Here is a 12,253-nt window from a genome sequence, read left to right on the forward strand (position 1 = left end):
AATGGAGCCCTTTCCAAGGGAAAGTGCTTGCCTGGTGCCAACCCCTGGAAGCCCAAGGTGTCAAGAGAACCTTGTAGGAATGAGATGAGCATGTGTTCAGAGAGCCGTTAGCTTTCTTGAGGCAATCCAGTCCAACAAATGAGTGCTGAAGTTGGGGAGTAGTGCACCAAGCCGTCCTGGCCCTGGCAGGATTCATTTAGTCTCCATATTCTCAAGTTCTGTCCTTCATGCCCATTCCTACCTTGGATTTCATGGCTTTGGTTCCATTGATCTTTTTATCCATTTAGTCATTGCCTTGGCACTGCTAGGATATTTTGCCACCACACAATTTTTTTGTATGACTTTTTTTTTTTTTTAGAGAGAGGGTGCAAGCGAATGAGGGGCAGAGAGAGGCAGAAGTGGGGCTCATGCTCACCTGACGTGGGGTTCACACGAACCGTGAGATCATGACCTTAGCCGCAGTCAGATGCTTAACCGACCGAGCCACCCAGGCCCCTACAAATAACTTTCTGAAGCTCAAATTACACATGTGGAAAAACCTCCCCCACCCATCACTTCCAAGAAAGAGCAGAACTGGCTGCCACAACGCCTCTGTCCCTCCTCAGCAAATGGGGTCTTCGTACCACGCGCTCTGCCCGAGAATAGAGGAGCTGCTTTAGCAGTGATGCCCTAGATTTTTCTCTGCAGAGCCGTGCCCCTTGTCACACTATGACACCCACTGGTGGTTTTCATGCTGCAGATGAACTACCTGTGTGTCCAGTCCCTGTCCCGCCACTGGCACTCTAACCGGATGTATCCAGCGTAGTTTGAGGAACTGGAAAAGGGGTGGTTTGAGAACAAGGATTCAGACCCTCCTGGTCACCGTGAAGGGCATGTGCAAGAGGATGTTCTCCTGACCGGCCTTCCTGTCCCCAGAGTCATCCTCCCCGTAGTGGACAGAACCAGCCATATTATGCTCTCCCCTTCCCATGGGGCCCACAGGGAGAAGTTCAAGCCTTAGCATGGCCCTTCTGCCACCAGGCCTTGGCCCTTCTCTCCTGCTTTATCTTTTGCTATGTCCCCATCTGCTCTGACCATGAGTTCCCTGAACACCACAACCCCATGTTTTTGCTCACACTTCTTTTTCTGTGCAGTGTGGCCACCCCATCTTGAAGACTCCTCTTAATGTTTTCAGACTCAAGAGTTACCCTCCTACACTGCCTTTCCTGAAGTACCTCTTCTTCCCTCCCACCTCTTAGGTCAACTTGACTGTCCATTCCTCTGTGCTCCATTAGACCCTCTAAAACCATTTGTCACTATAACAGCTGACATTTATTTTGTGTTCCTATGTGACAGGCACTGTACCAAGTGCTTTACACATTGAAAAAAAATTTTAATGTTTATTTTTGAGAGAGAGATCAAGCATGAGAGCTGGAGGAGCAGAGAGAGGGAGACACAGAATCGGAAGCAGGCTCCAGGTTCTGAGCTGTCAGCACAGAGTGTGACACGGGGCTTGAACCCACCGTGAGATCATGACCTGAGCTGAATTGGATGCTTAACCGACTGAGCCACCCAGGCACCCCACTGCTTTGCCCATTTTAATTCACTTATTGCCAACAACAGCCCTATGAGATAGGTGCTCATATTATCTCATTTTCCGGATGAGGAAACTGAGGCACAAGGAGGTGACACAGCTAATAACCAGCAGGGCTGAGTCAAACACAGGCTGTCTGGCTGTAGTAGTTGTGCTCTTAAGTGCTACACTGTGCTGCCTCTCACTTTGCCACACTTGGAACATTTTATTGCCCTTATCTCTTTCTGCCTTCCTGCCCTTGACTCCTCTTTGAGAGCAGAGACCACATCTTATTCATCTGTAAACCTGCAGCATTTAGCACATCTGTCATGTAGCAGGTGCTCAGTAAAAAAGAAGAGATGCACTAGTCTTTGGTTCAACCTTACTGGGGAGAGATTTGACTAGGCCTAAACCTGTGGGGAATACAAATTTTGTTTTTATGGTCTATGGAGAGCTTCCGTTCTGGAGTCCCTGCAACTTCCTCTGGGATCTTGCTCCATCAATTATGACTCCTTTTCATCTCCAACCACTTCCTCTCCTTTAGCTCCTACCCCCTTCTTTTCACTCTGCTGTCTTCTCACCAAGAATTCAACAATCTCCCTACTCTACCACTAACCATCCGTGTGTTCATTCAACACGCTTATCGAGAGTGCCAGAAAGTTCTCAATGTCAGCCACAACCTCCCAAGCATGATGTTCAGTTCAAAGACTCCTTTCTGAGTCTTGACATGGTAGAAAGAAGAAAATGCCATGTCCCTGCTCTCACCGTCGATGTCATTTCTCCCTGGGCCACTTGGGCTTTTTTTTTTTTTACTCCTTCCCTCACTCCTCTCCCACTTCCTGAGTGCCACCATTTTCCTAGTCACCTGGGCCCCAAACCTGATGTCTCCCCCTTTGGTCATTGTATTCAACCTCTTACCACAACGTGTTGATTCTTTATGGTATCTGTTCAATTTGGTCCTTTGCTCTCATCATCGCTGCTCCTATTCTCACAATAACAAGAGCCACAGCCTGGTAAGCACTTAGTGATAGGCACTGTGAGTGATGCTGAAAATACAACGGCAAGTCAAAGAATACAGTCCCTGCTCTCAAGGACCTAATAGTCTAGTTGGGGGAGAGCAACGAATAAGTCAATAAGTATATAATTACACATTATATGAAACGTTCTGAAGGGCGTACACAGGATGTAGCAATGGGGTAATATAGTGAGAGGACCTGCTGAGGGAAGGTGCCCGAGAAGGCTTCCCTGAGGAGGTGACATTCAGGTTGAGACTTGTAAGACCAGTAGGATCAGCCTGGTGGAAGAGGGGGTGTGAGATGTGGGATACGGAATTATTTACCACCCTCCACTGGCCCCATTGTGCTTATCCAGGATTATCTCCTGATGGTTCTCTACAAACCACTCTAGACTATTTGTATTTTTTTTTTTTTTTGACCTGTGAACCAGGTCTTTGTGTGGAGTGTTTCTGGTCCTCATGTCTATGAAATCTATCAAGCTCCAGCTCAAATGTCACTTTCCACGAAGATGTCACTGATCACTCAAGGAGAGCCTTCCCCTTGCCTTCTTTTGCACCACTCCACCAGGTTATAGGGAACATACCCTGTTCTTCCTTGCATGCTAGCTAGCTGTCCATTATGTACTTCTCTAGCCAGGCAAAAAACTTCTAGAAGGCTGGGATTGCATCTGGTATCTTTGTATCCCTCACAGCAGCTAAAATGTGCCAGACGCTCAATAAATGATTCTTGAGTGAGCTTCCTCTTTCTGGACCTGTCTTAATCTAAAACATGAGGGAAGTTGCACAGATGAGCTCCAAGGCCTCTCTCATCAATGATGATAAAGAGAAATCCTAAGGGACGTGCACTATGAATCCTCAAAAAGAAAGTTCATGCTTTTTGCAATGTTTGGTTCAGAAAAACATGAACAGTGATGGAGATGACAGAGAAGGTTTAACTACAGCTGCCAAATAACATGGCACATGAGCACATTAGGTTCTTACACAATTAAACATTACACACACACACACATAGAGGCCTTGTGCCTGCTGTGAGAGAGCAAAGGATACAGAAGAGATGCATGGACTATGACAGGGCAAATATCCTTTCCCCAGCTGGGAAGATGGGTAGGATTCCAGAACAGCTTAAAAAATGGAAAATTTTGTCATAGAACAGAGTGCAGATTCCGATTACTTACAGCTGGACAAAGAAATGGTGCTACACGGCAGGGGGGCGGGGTGCCTGGCTGGCTCATTCGGAAGAGCATGCGACTCTTGATCTCGGAGTTGTGAGTTTGAGTCCCATATGGGGTGTAGAGATTACTTAAATAAAAAACTGAAGAAAAGGGGCACCTGGGTGGCTCAGTTGGTTGAGTGGCCATCTTCAGCTCAGGTCATGATCACATAGCTCGTGAGTTCGAGCCCCATTTCGGGCTCTGTGCTGAGAGCTCAGAGCCTGGAGCCTGCTTCAGATTCTGTCTCCCTCTCTCTCTCTCAGCCCCTCCTCCACTCATACTCTTTCTCTCAAAAATAAATAAATGTTAAAAAAATTAAAAAAAGAAATGGTGCTAGGGAACTAGGAGAATGGACATGCCAAATATACCACTCAATGCCCTTGTATGGAGGGTTCAGGTGCCCCATGGTGGCAAATAGCATTTCCTGGCAGGATTTCCAGATGAAGTTTATTTTGAGAGAGAGAGAAAGCATGAGTCAGGGAGGGGCAGACAGAGAGGGAGACACAGAATCCCAAGCTTCGCACTGTCAGCACGAGGCCCAATGCAAGGCTGAAACCCATGAACTGTGAGACCATGACCTGAGCCAAAGTCGAATGTTTAATCGACTGAGCCACCTCGGCCCCCCCTGATTTGAATCATTCTGGAGATGACAAACAATAGGGAAGACAGAGGGAATAAAAACCACAGTCGGGACTACTATGAGCAGAAGAACACAAAACACGAAAGAAGTTAACCTGTATCACTGGAGTTGCCCCATAATAGGTAGGAAGCCTTTCCAGGAGGTGATACAGATCTCCCAGAGTATGAGAGAACAAGAGGGTGTCAAGATTTAGTGGGTGTGGGGAAACACAGAACCCCTACCACAGGGCATGAGTCGAATAGCAGCATTCAAAAAACACTTATAATCAGACATCACTGTAAGAGCTTGGCATGTTTACTCATCTATTCTTTCCAAAAACTCTGACATTTTATAGATGAAGAGACTGAGGCATGGAGAAGTTGAGTCATTTACCCAAGGTCGTACAGCAAATAAGTGCAAGAGCAAAGACTTGAACGCAGGTGATTTTGTTCCAGGGTGCACGCTTCTGTGCTACGCTGCCTCGTCTAGTTTTTACCATGTCCCATCGCAGTTTTTCTTTGCAGTCTGGCTTTTGCCCTGAGCATGCCACTGAAACTGTGCTCTCCAAAGTCAGTATGGCTTCCAAGTTACCAGATTTTACGCCTTTGCAGGCCTCATACTCATCAACCTGTCTGCCATATTCAACATTGTTGAAATATTCTCCCACCCAGAATTGAAACCTCATCTCTGATTATGACTCTACAGTAGTCCTCACATTCACCATCACTGTTGGCACAACTGTAATTCCAGTTCAATTCTTCATTATTTCCATTCTTTCAACAAACCCCTAATTGTATGTCAGGCCCTGCGGATACAGTAGTGAACAAAACATATAGGTCTCTGCCCTTATAGAGCTTACTGTTGAGGAGATAGACATTAAACAAATAATCACACAAATAAATACATATTTATAAACCAATAAGTGCTGTTAATGAAGACATGGGGCTTTATAAAAGGGTGAAATAGGAAAATTACAGTGGCCTCCAAATAAGTTTTCCTTCCTCTACACTCTTCCTTCTCCAATCCAATGTACCTACTATTGCCTAAATTAATATTACTAGAGTCTGTCTCTGACCCTACCACTTGCCAGCTCAAATTCCTTCAGTGATTTACAGAATAAAGTCCAAACTCCTTACCCAGATATTTGAGATCCTCCCTAATCTGGTTCCAACCTAGCTTTTTAAGCTTTTCCCCACCATTCCCCAAGCACTCTATGCTACAAATATACAGAACCATTCACTGTTCCTCGGATAGAAGGACTGCATGCCTTTGCCATGCTGTCATTTTTTTTTTTTTTTTTGGTCAGGAATACCCTTCTTATTCCTTATGTTCAAATTTTATGTACATCTTTAAAGTCCAGTTCGACCTTCCCCATAAAGCACTTTCTCATCATCTCCTTTGGAATCTCAGCACTTTCCCTTCACTTTTTATAGGATTCATATTCTATCTTTAATATTATAGTCACTCTAATGCAGTAAATGTAAGCCTAACCTCTTCCTATATTAGAGCGTAAACTCATCGAGGGCAAGATCTTGGTCTAGACCACCATTATTCATTGGCTGTAGATAAATTAATGAATGAAAGAACGAATGAATGAATGAACAAACAGATGAATGAATGGTTGGTGAATTCCTGATTGACAATATGGAAGGATCATAAATATGCATATATATATGAATATTTTCCTTGATGTATTGTCATTGCAGTTTAACAGAGAGCTGTGGGAAAGCTATCATATCAAACAAATGCTGCTCATTTCCACCTGACTCTACCTCTCTTTTTTTGAAGATTTTTTTTTTTAAGTTGGGGCACCTGGGTGGCTCAGTCGGTTAAGCGTCTGACTTCGGCTCAGGTCATGATCTCACGGTTTGTGAGTTCAAGCCCCATGTCAGGCTCTTTGCTGACAGCTCAGAGCCTGGAGCCTGCTTCAGTTTCTGTGTCTCCCTCTCTGCCCTTCCCCTGTTCACGTTTTTTCTCTCTCTGTCTCTCAATAAACGTTAAAAAAAAGATTTTTTAAAATTTATTTTGAGAGGAGAGAGAGAGAGAGAGAACTGGGAGGGGCAGAGGAGAGAGAGAATCCCAAGCAGGCTCCACGCTATCAGCGTGGAGCCCCACACAGGGCTTGATCTCACAATCCTGGGGTCATGACCTGAGCCAAAATCAAGAGTGGGACACTAACCGACTAAGCCACCCAGATGCCCCTAAAGATTTTAAGTAATCTCTACACCCAACGTGGGGCTCAAATTCATGACCCCAAGATCAAGAGTCCCGTGCTCTCCCAACCGAGCCAGCCAGGCTGCCCTCACCTTCCTCCACCTCTTAATCTAACAGGTGTACGCTTTCTAGGGGGGAGGGGCCCCACCAAAGGAGACATGGAAATCATCTTCAATACTATGAAATTGTGGGTAGCAAATTCAAGGACTTGGGGGACCATGTGGTGTTTTCTCTTCTTCTTACAAAGGAAAACTGGTACTTAGGAACAGAAAAGAATATGTGGAAGATGAAATGGCTGCCTATAGAAATGGAATTTTAGAATAAGATTTGTTTTGTCTGGACCATAGTTTAAAATACCAGATTGCTTGGCTCTTGGCTAGGGACAGAGTTCTCTATGATAACTAAAAAAAATGTGTTTACCCAGAGCCTTGCTGATCTGATAAAGAGAACTTGAAATTGAAAATGGAAGGGAAAGCAGAAATGCCCTGATAATATTATAAAATCAATTACTATGGATGATATCAGATATGACAACAAGAGCACTATTGTAAGAGGTGCCCATTCAGTCACAGAATACATCTGAGAAAAGAGTCAGAGTCATAAACAGAACTTATGGGGTTAAGGTGTTTCTGCATCAATGCACAGCACATGCATCGGGTTGAACCATATGAAATTGCCAACATTCAACCATTTGGGGCTTATAAATTTGCAACTTCATATGGTACCACCTAATATTATGAAGTAAATATGAAATTTTAGTTTATTAAGACTTGAAGGAATGAAACTTACAACTGGAATTTTGCATCTAGAGGAACACATTGTTAAGAAAACCAATGGCTTTGAGAACGGGAGGTTACATAGTGCTGTCTGCATAGAAATCCACAAACATGAGGGGTGCCTGGGTGGCTCGTCAGTTAAGCGTCCAACTTCGGCTCAGGTCATGATCTCACTGTTCGTGAGTTCAAGCTCCACATTGGGCTCTGTGCTGACAGCTCAGAGCCTGGAGCCTGCTTCGGATTCTGTGTCTCTCTCTCCCTCTGCCCCTTCCCAGCTCGTGCTTTGTCTTACTCTCAAAAAAAAAAAAGTAAAAAAAAATTCTTTTGTTAAATATAAAAAAAGAAAGTCAACAAATCAGCAAGAGGGACTGTTCTTTAGGTTCTAATTCTGACTAGTAATGAAGAGCTGATTGGTGAAGGGGAAATTTGAAGAGCAACCATTTTAGCTAAGAGTTTGTAAGAATGTAAGGCTGGACACAGTAAGGTATTTTGCCGTAGAACTTAAGAAGGCAGACTTCAAACAACTCAGAGAAAAGAAAGGTAGCATGAGGGCAAAGAAAAAGCAGGGGTCCAGGGGCGCCTGGGTGGTTCAATGGGTTAAGTGCCTGACTCTTGAATTTGGCTCAGGTCATGATCTCATGGTTCTTGGGATCAAGCCCCTTGACCGGCTCTGTGCTGAAGGTGAAGAGCCTGCTTAGGATTCTCTCTTTACTCTCTGCCCCTCCCCTACTTGTGCTCTCTCTCTCTCTAAATAAATAAACTTTAAAAAAAGAAGAAAAAGCAGGGGTCCAATAGATCTTAGCTTCAAATCATGGTTCTGTCATTTTGCAGCTGTGTGACCTTGGTTAAGTTACTTATACTTTCTGAGGTTCCATTTCTCACAGAAATGACAAGGGAGGGAGGGAGAAAGAAGAAAGGAAAGAAGGAACAATAACAGAATGCCACTACTTTCTGGGCTTGTTATAACAATTAGATAAGATAGCACATGTGAAGTGCTTAGCACTTAGTAGGTATTCATTCATATCTACTAAGTTTTCTGGCATTTTCTGTTTGGCCACCTTTCCAAAGGGCTGAAAGGTTTTTAGAAACTAAATTCTGACCATGTAATTGTGAAATATTTTAATGAAGAAATAAAAGGAAAGGTATCTAAAGGAAATGATGTAGATGCACAGAGAATTCTTTGATGATGAGAAATGAGAAAGGTAGAGAGAAGGGCAGCTGACCAATGCCGAATATGAAACAGTAACACCAGAACCGCCAAAATCCTATTAGGAAGGCCTGACCCAAAATGAGCTAATTCCAGGAGTAAGAAAAAGAGGCTGCTTTCACTTTTGTTTGCATGAAAAAGCAAATGAAGGCGGCCTTGAAGTCTGCAAGATGGGGCAGATAGTACATTTTGTTTTAATTAAAATTAGTTTTTAAAATTATAAGCATGTGCCAAAAGAATTCCAGTAGTGCCACAGGGTATAAAATAAAAAAGGAAATGGAGTACTGTTGTCAGACAACACAGATCAAGAAACCTCTTTAATTCCCACTTTGCTTTGTTTGGTCTTCTCTGCCATACAAACTGCCTGTGAGCCTGGAAAGGGTCAAGCAGACATTGCTAAGAGGGAACCATCATAGTAAGTACAAAAATTCTTTAAAAAAATTTTTTTGACAGTTTATTTTTGAGAGAGAAAGAGAGAGTGGGTGTGCGTGGGGGAGGGGCAGAGAGAGAGGGGAGAGAGAATCCTAAGCAGGTTTTGCACTGTCAGTGCTGAGACCGATGTGGGGCTCAAACTCACAAACCACAAGATCAAGACCTGAGCTGAAACCAAGAGTCGGATGCTTCACTGACTGAGCCACCCAGGTGCCCCCATAAGTTCAAAAATTCTAAGAAGCATCAAGGTGCTTTAAATGATTTTGAGTCTCTTGGCCCAAATTGTATTTCAGGATGTTGGGAGAACCCACAGATGAGATCACTGCACTGGAGTCTGTGACCCTTGGGGAGCCAGGGGGAGTAAGAAAGATGCTGGAAGCCTAGAGAAGGCCGTATGCTCCTTTTTAAAGGGAAGATGGTAGGCATCACAAGCTTCCGACAGGTACGTTTCATCTTGATCACAGGCAAGTTTCCAGAATACATTATGGGAAGGAATGGCTTGCATGACACCTAGAAGGGAACTCGTGATCACAAAGGGTTCAGAAAGCCCTTTACTTAAGAATAGCTCAAGACAGACTAAGCTCATTTCCTCTGCTGAGACGACCTTAGTAAGTGTAAATAAATGGGTAAAGCAGAGGAACATCGCATAGTGTATCCAGATTCCAGCAAGGCATTGACAAAGTCATTCATGATATCCTTGTGAAAAAGTTGGGAAAATGTAGATAGTACCTTAGTACCTTTATCGAATGGGTGAGTGATCATCCGCAAGTGTGCTAACTGATGGGCCAATGTTTATTTACGTACTAGTTTGTTATCTGTCCTGCCCCCACCACTCAAATGTTAAAGCAAGCTCCTCGCAGGAGAGACTTTGTTTTCTATTTTGTTCACTCTATCCCCAGTACCTATCGTAGTGCCCAGTATACGGTCTACCATGTACTTTCTCCAAGTGTTCAGGAAGTACTTGTTGCATGAATGAATAAACTTGGAAGTAGGACCGCGAGGCATGTCACCAAGCTTTGTCTCAGCCCTCTCCCTATTCAGGACGTTTGATCATTTATTTGGATAAAGGCATTAGATGGCATGTGGACAGAATATGCAGATAAAGTAGGTCTGACAGGGGCGCCTGGGTGCCTCAGTTGGTGAAGCATCTGACTCTTGATTTCGGTTCAGGTCGTGATCTCATGGCTTCGTGGGTTCAATCCCCACATCGTGGTCTGTGCTGGCAGTGCACAGCCTGCTTGGAATTCTCTCTTGTGCTGTCTCTGAAAATAAACTTTAAAAAATTTTATTCAAGATAAAAAGTAGGTCTCAGAGGCATAATGACATAATACAGATAGACTCTACCCAAAAAGAATAACTGGCAAGAGCAACGTAATAGGGATGAATGCAATTAGATGAAAAAACTGGAAGTACAACCGAGGTGCTAATTAATGACAGACAGGTATGAAAACAAACCAAGTTCTCACTCATTCCTTCAACAACTATTTGCTGAAGGTGCCAGGACTGTGCTAGACAATGGGGATATACCGTGGTGAGGAAAACATACTGTCTGCCCTTACGGAACTTAAACACTATTGGGAGAGACTCATATTAATCAAACTAGTCCACAAACAAATATATATTGACAAATTATGATGAATAACAACTGAGTGCTAGGAGAGCATATGACAGAGGAACCTGACCCAGGCAGGGAAGTTTTCTCTGAGGAACTTGCCTTTGAGCTGACTTCTCAAAGCTAAGTACGAATAAACTAAGGTGAAGACCAGGGAGAGTCAACAGTAAGTCCAGGGAGTCGACAATAAGAAATGCCTGTTTAAATGCGAATGGGGTCCTTTGCTCTTTACCTTGATGGTGACTCAGCTAACGGCTCAACTTGCTTCCTAGAGAGGCATGGGGGCTTGGCTGATGACTTGGTCAGTGTGTTTTCCAGGGCTTGCCAAAGGGGCAGCCTTCACAGGCCAGGATGGTGGGATTAGGACTGAGGAGACAGCTGCATGGCTGGGAGAGTGTTCTCAAACAGGGAGATTGAGCCAGTAAGTCGCTATTTGGGAGTCACAGGAGCCAGGTTTCTCAATGTTGGAAGAGACAGTTGCAAATACGGAAGGGGAAGATGGCTAGAACAGTATCGTGTTGGATTGAAAATGGAGGTATTGGTCTGAACTCAGTTTTAACATACGTATGTACACATAGGCTTTTTTTTTTGTCGATGCAGTACTGTGAATGTATTTTCCCTATGATTTTCTTAATAAATTTTTCTTTTCTCTAGCTTAAGAATGCAGTGTATAATACACATACACATTATATGTTGGTCGACTGTTTCTGTTATTGGTAAGGCTTCCAGTCAACAGTAGGCTATTTGTAGTTAGGTTTTGAGGAGTCAAAAATTGTATGTGCATTTTTGACTGCGCAGAGATTGGCATCCCTATCTAGGGTCAACTGTATCTATATCTGTCTATAGATATGCTTGTACATGTGTAGATGTACATACACATACACACATTTTATTTCCTAGCACTGGGGGGGGGGGCGCCTGGCTGGGAAAGTATGTGACCCTTTATCTTGAGGTTATGAGTTTGACCACATTGGCTGTGCAGATTACATAAAAAAAGATCTCTGGGGGTGCCTTGGTGGCCCAGTCGGTTGAGCAGTAGACTTGATTTTGGCTCAGGTCATGATCTCATGGTTGGTGAGTATGAGCCCTGCATCGGGCTCTGTGTTGACAGTGTGGAGCCTGCTTAGATTCTCTCTCTCTTCCTCTCTCTCTGCCCTTCCCTGCCTCTCTCTTTCTCTCAAAATAAGTAAGTAACCTTCAAAAAATATCTCTGGCTACTGTTTCTTAGCTCTGTCCACTGAGAGGACCTAGAAACAATGGTGTCCTGGTAATGAGTGCCTCAGATCTTGGGCACTAGCTACCATTCAATTAAAAAGGAACCAGGGATTCTTGGAGAAATTACTGATTCCAGTGCTGGGGCAGGGAAACTATAACATGAAGCTGGAACATCTTACTGTGTCACAAAGAAAGGAAGTGTTCAAAAACTGATAGGGACATGTCAAAAGGACATAGGAGCCAGCTTTGAGCAAAATGATGATCTAGAAGTTCTGCACATGCGTGGCACCATTTCCCACGAACACCAATGGGAGGTCATGCCTGATCTCTACCTCTACAGAGATCCTGAAGAGATTGAGAAGGAAGAGCAGGCTGCTGCTGAAAAGGCTGTGACCAAGGT

This window comes from Leopardus geoffroyi, chromosome X (assembly GCF_018350155.1).
Source record: "Leopardus geoffroyi isolate Oge1 chromosome X, O.geoffroyi_Oge1_pat1.0, whole genome shotgun sequence".
NCBI lineage: Eukaryota > Metazoa > Chordata > Mammalia > Carnivora > Felidae > Leopardus > Leopardus geoffroyi.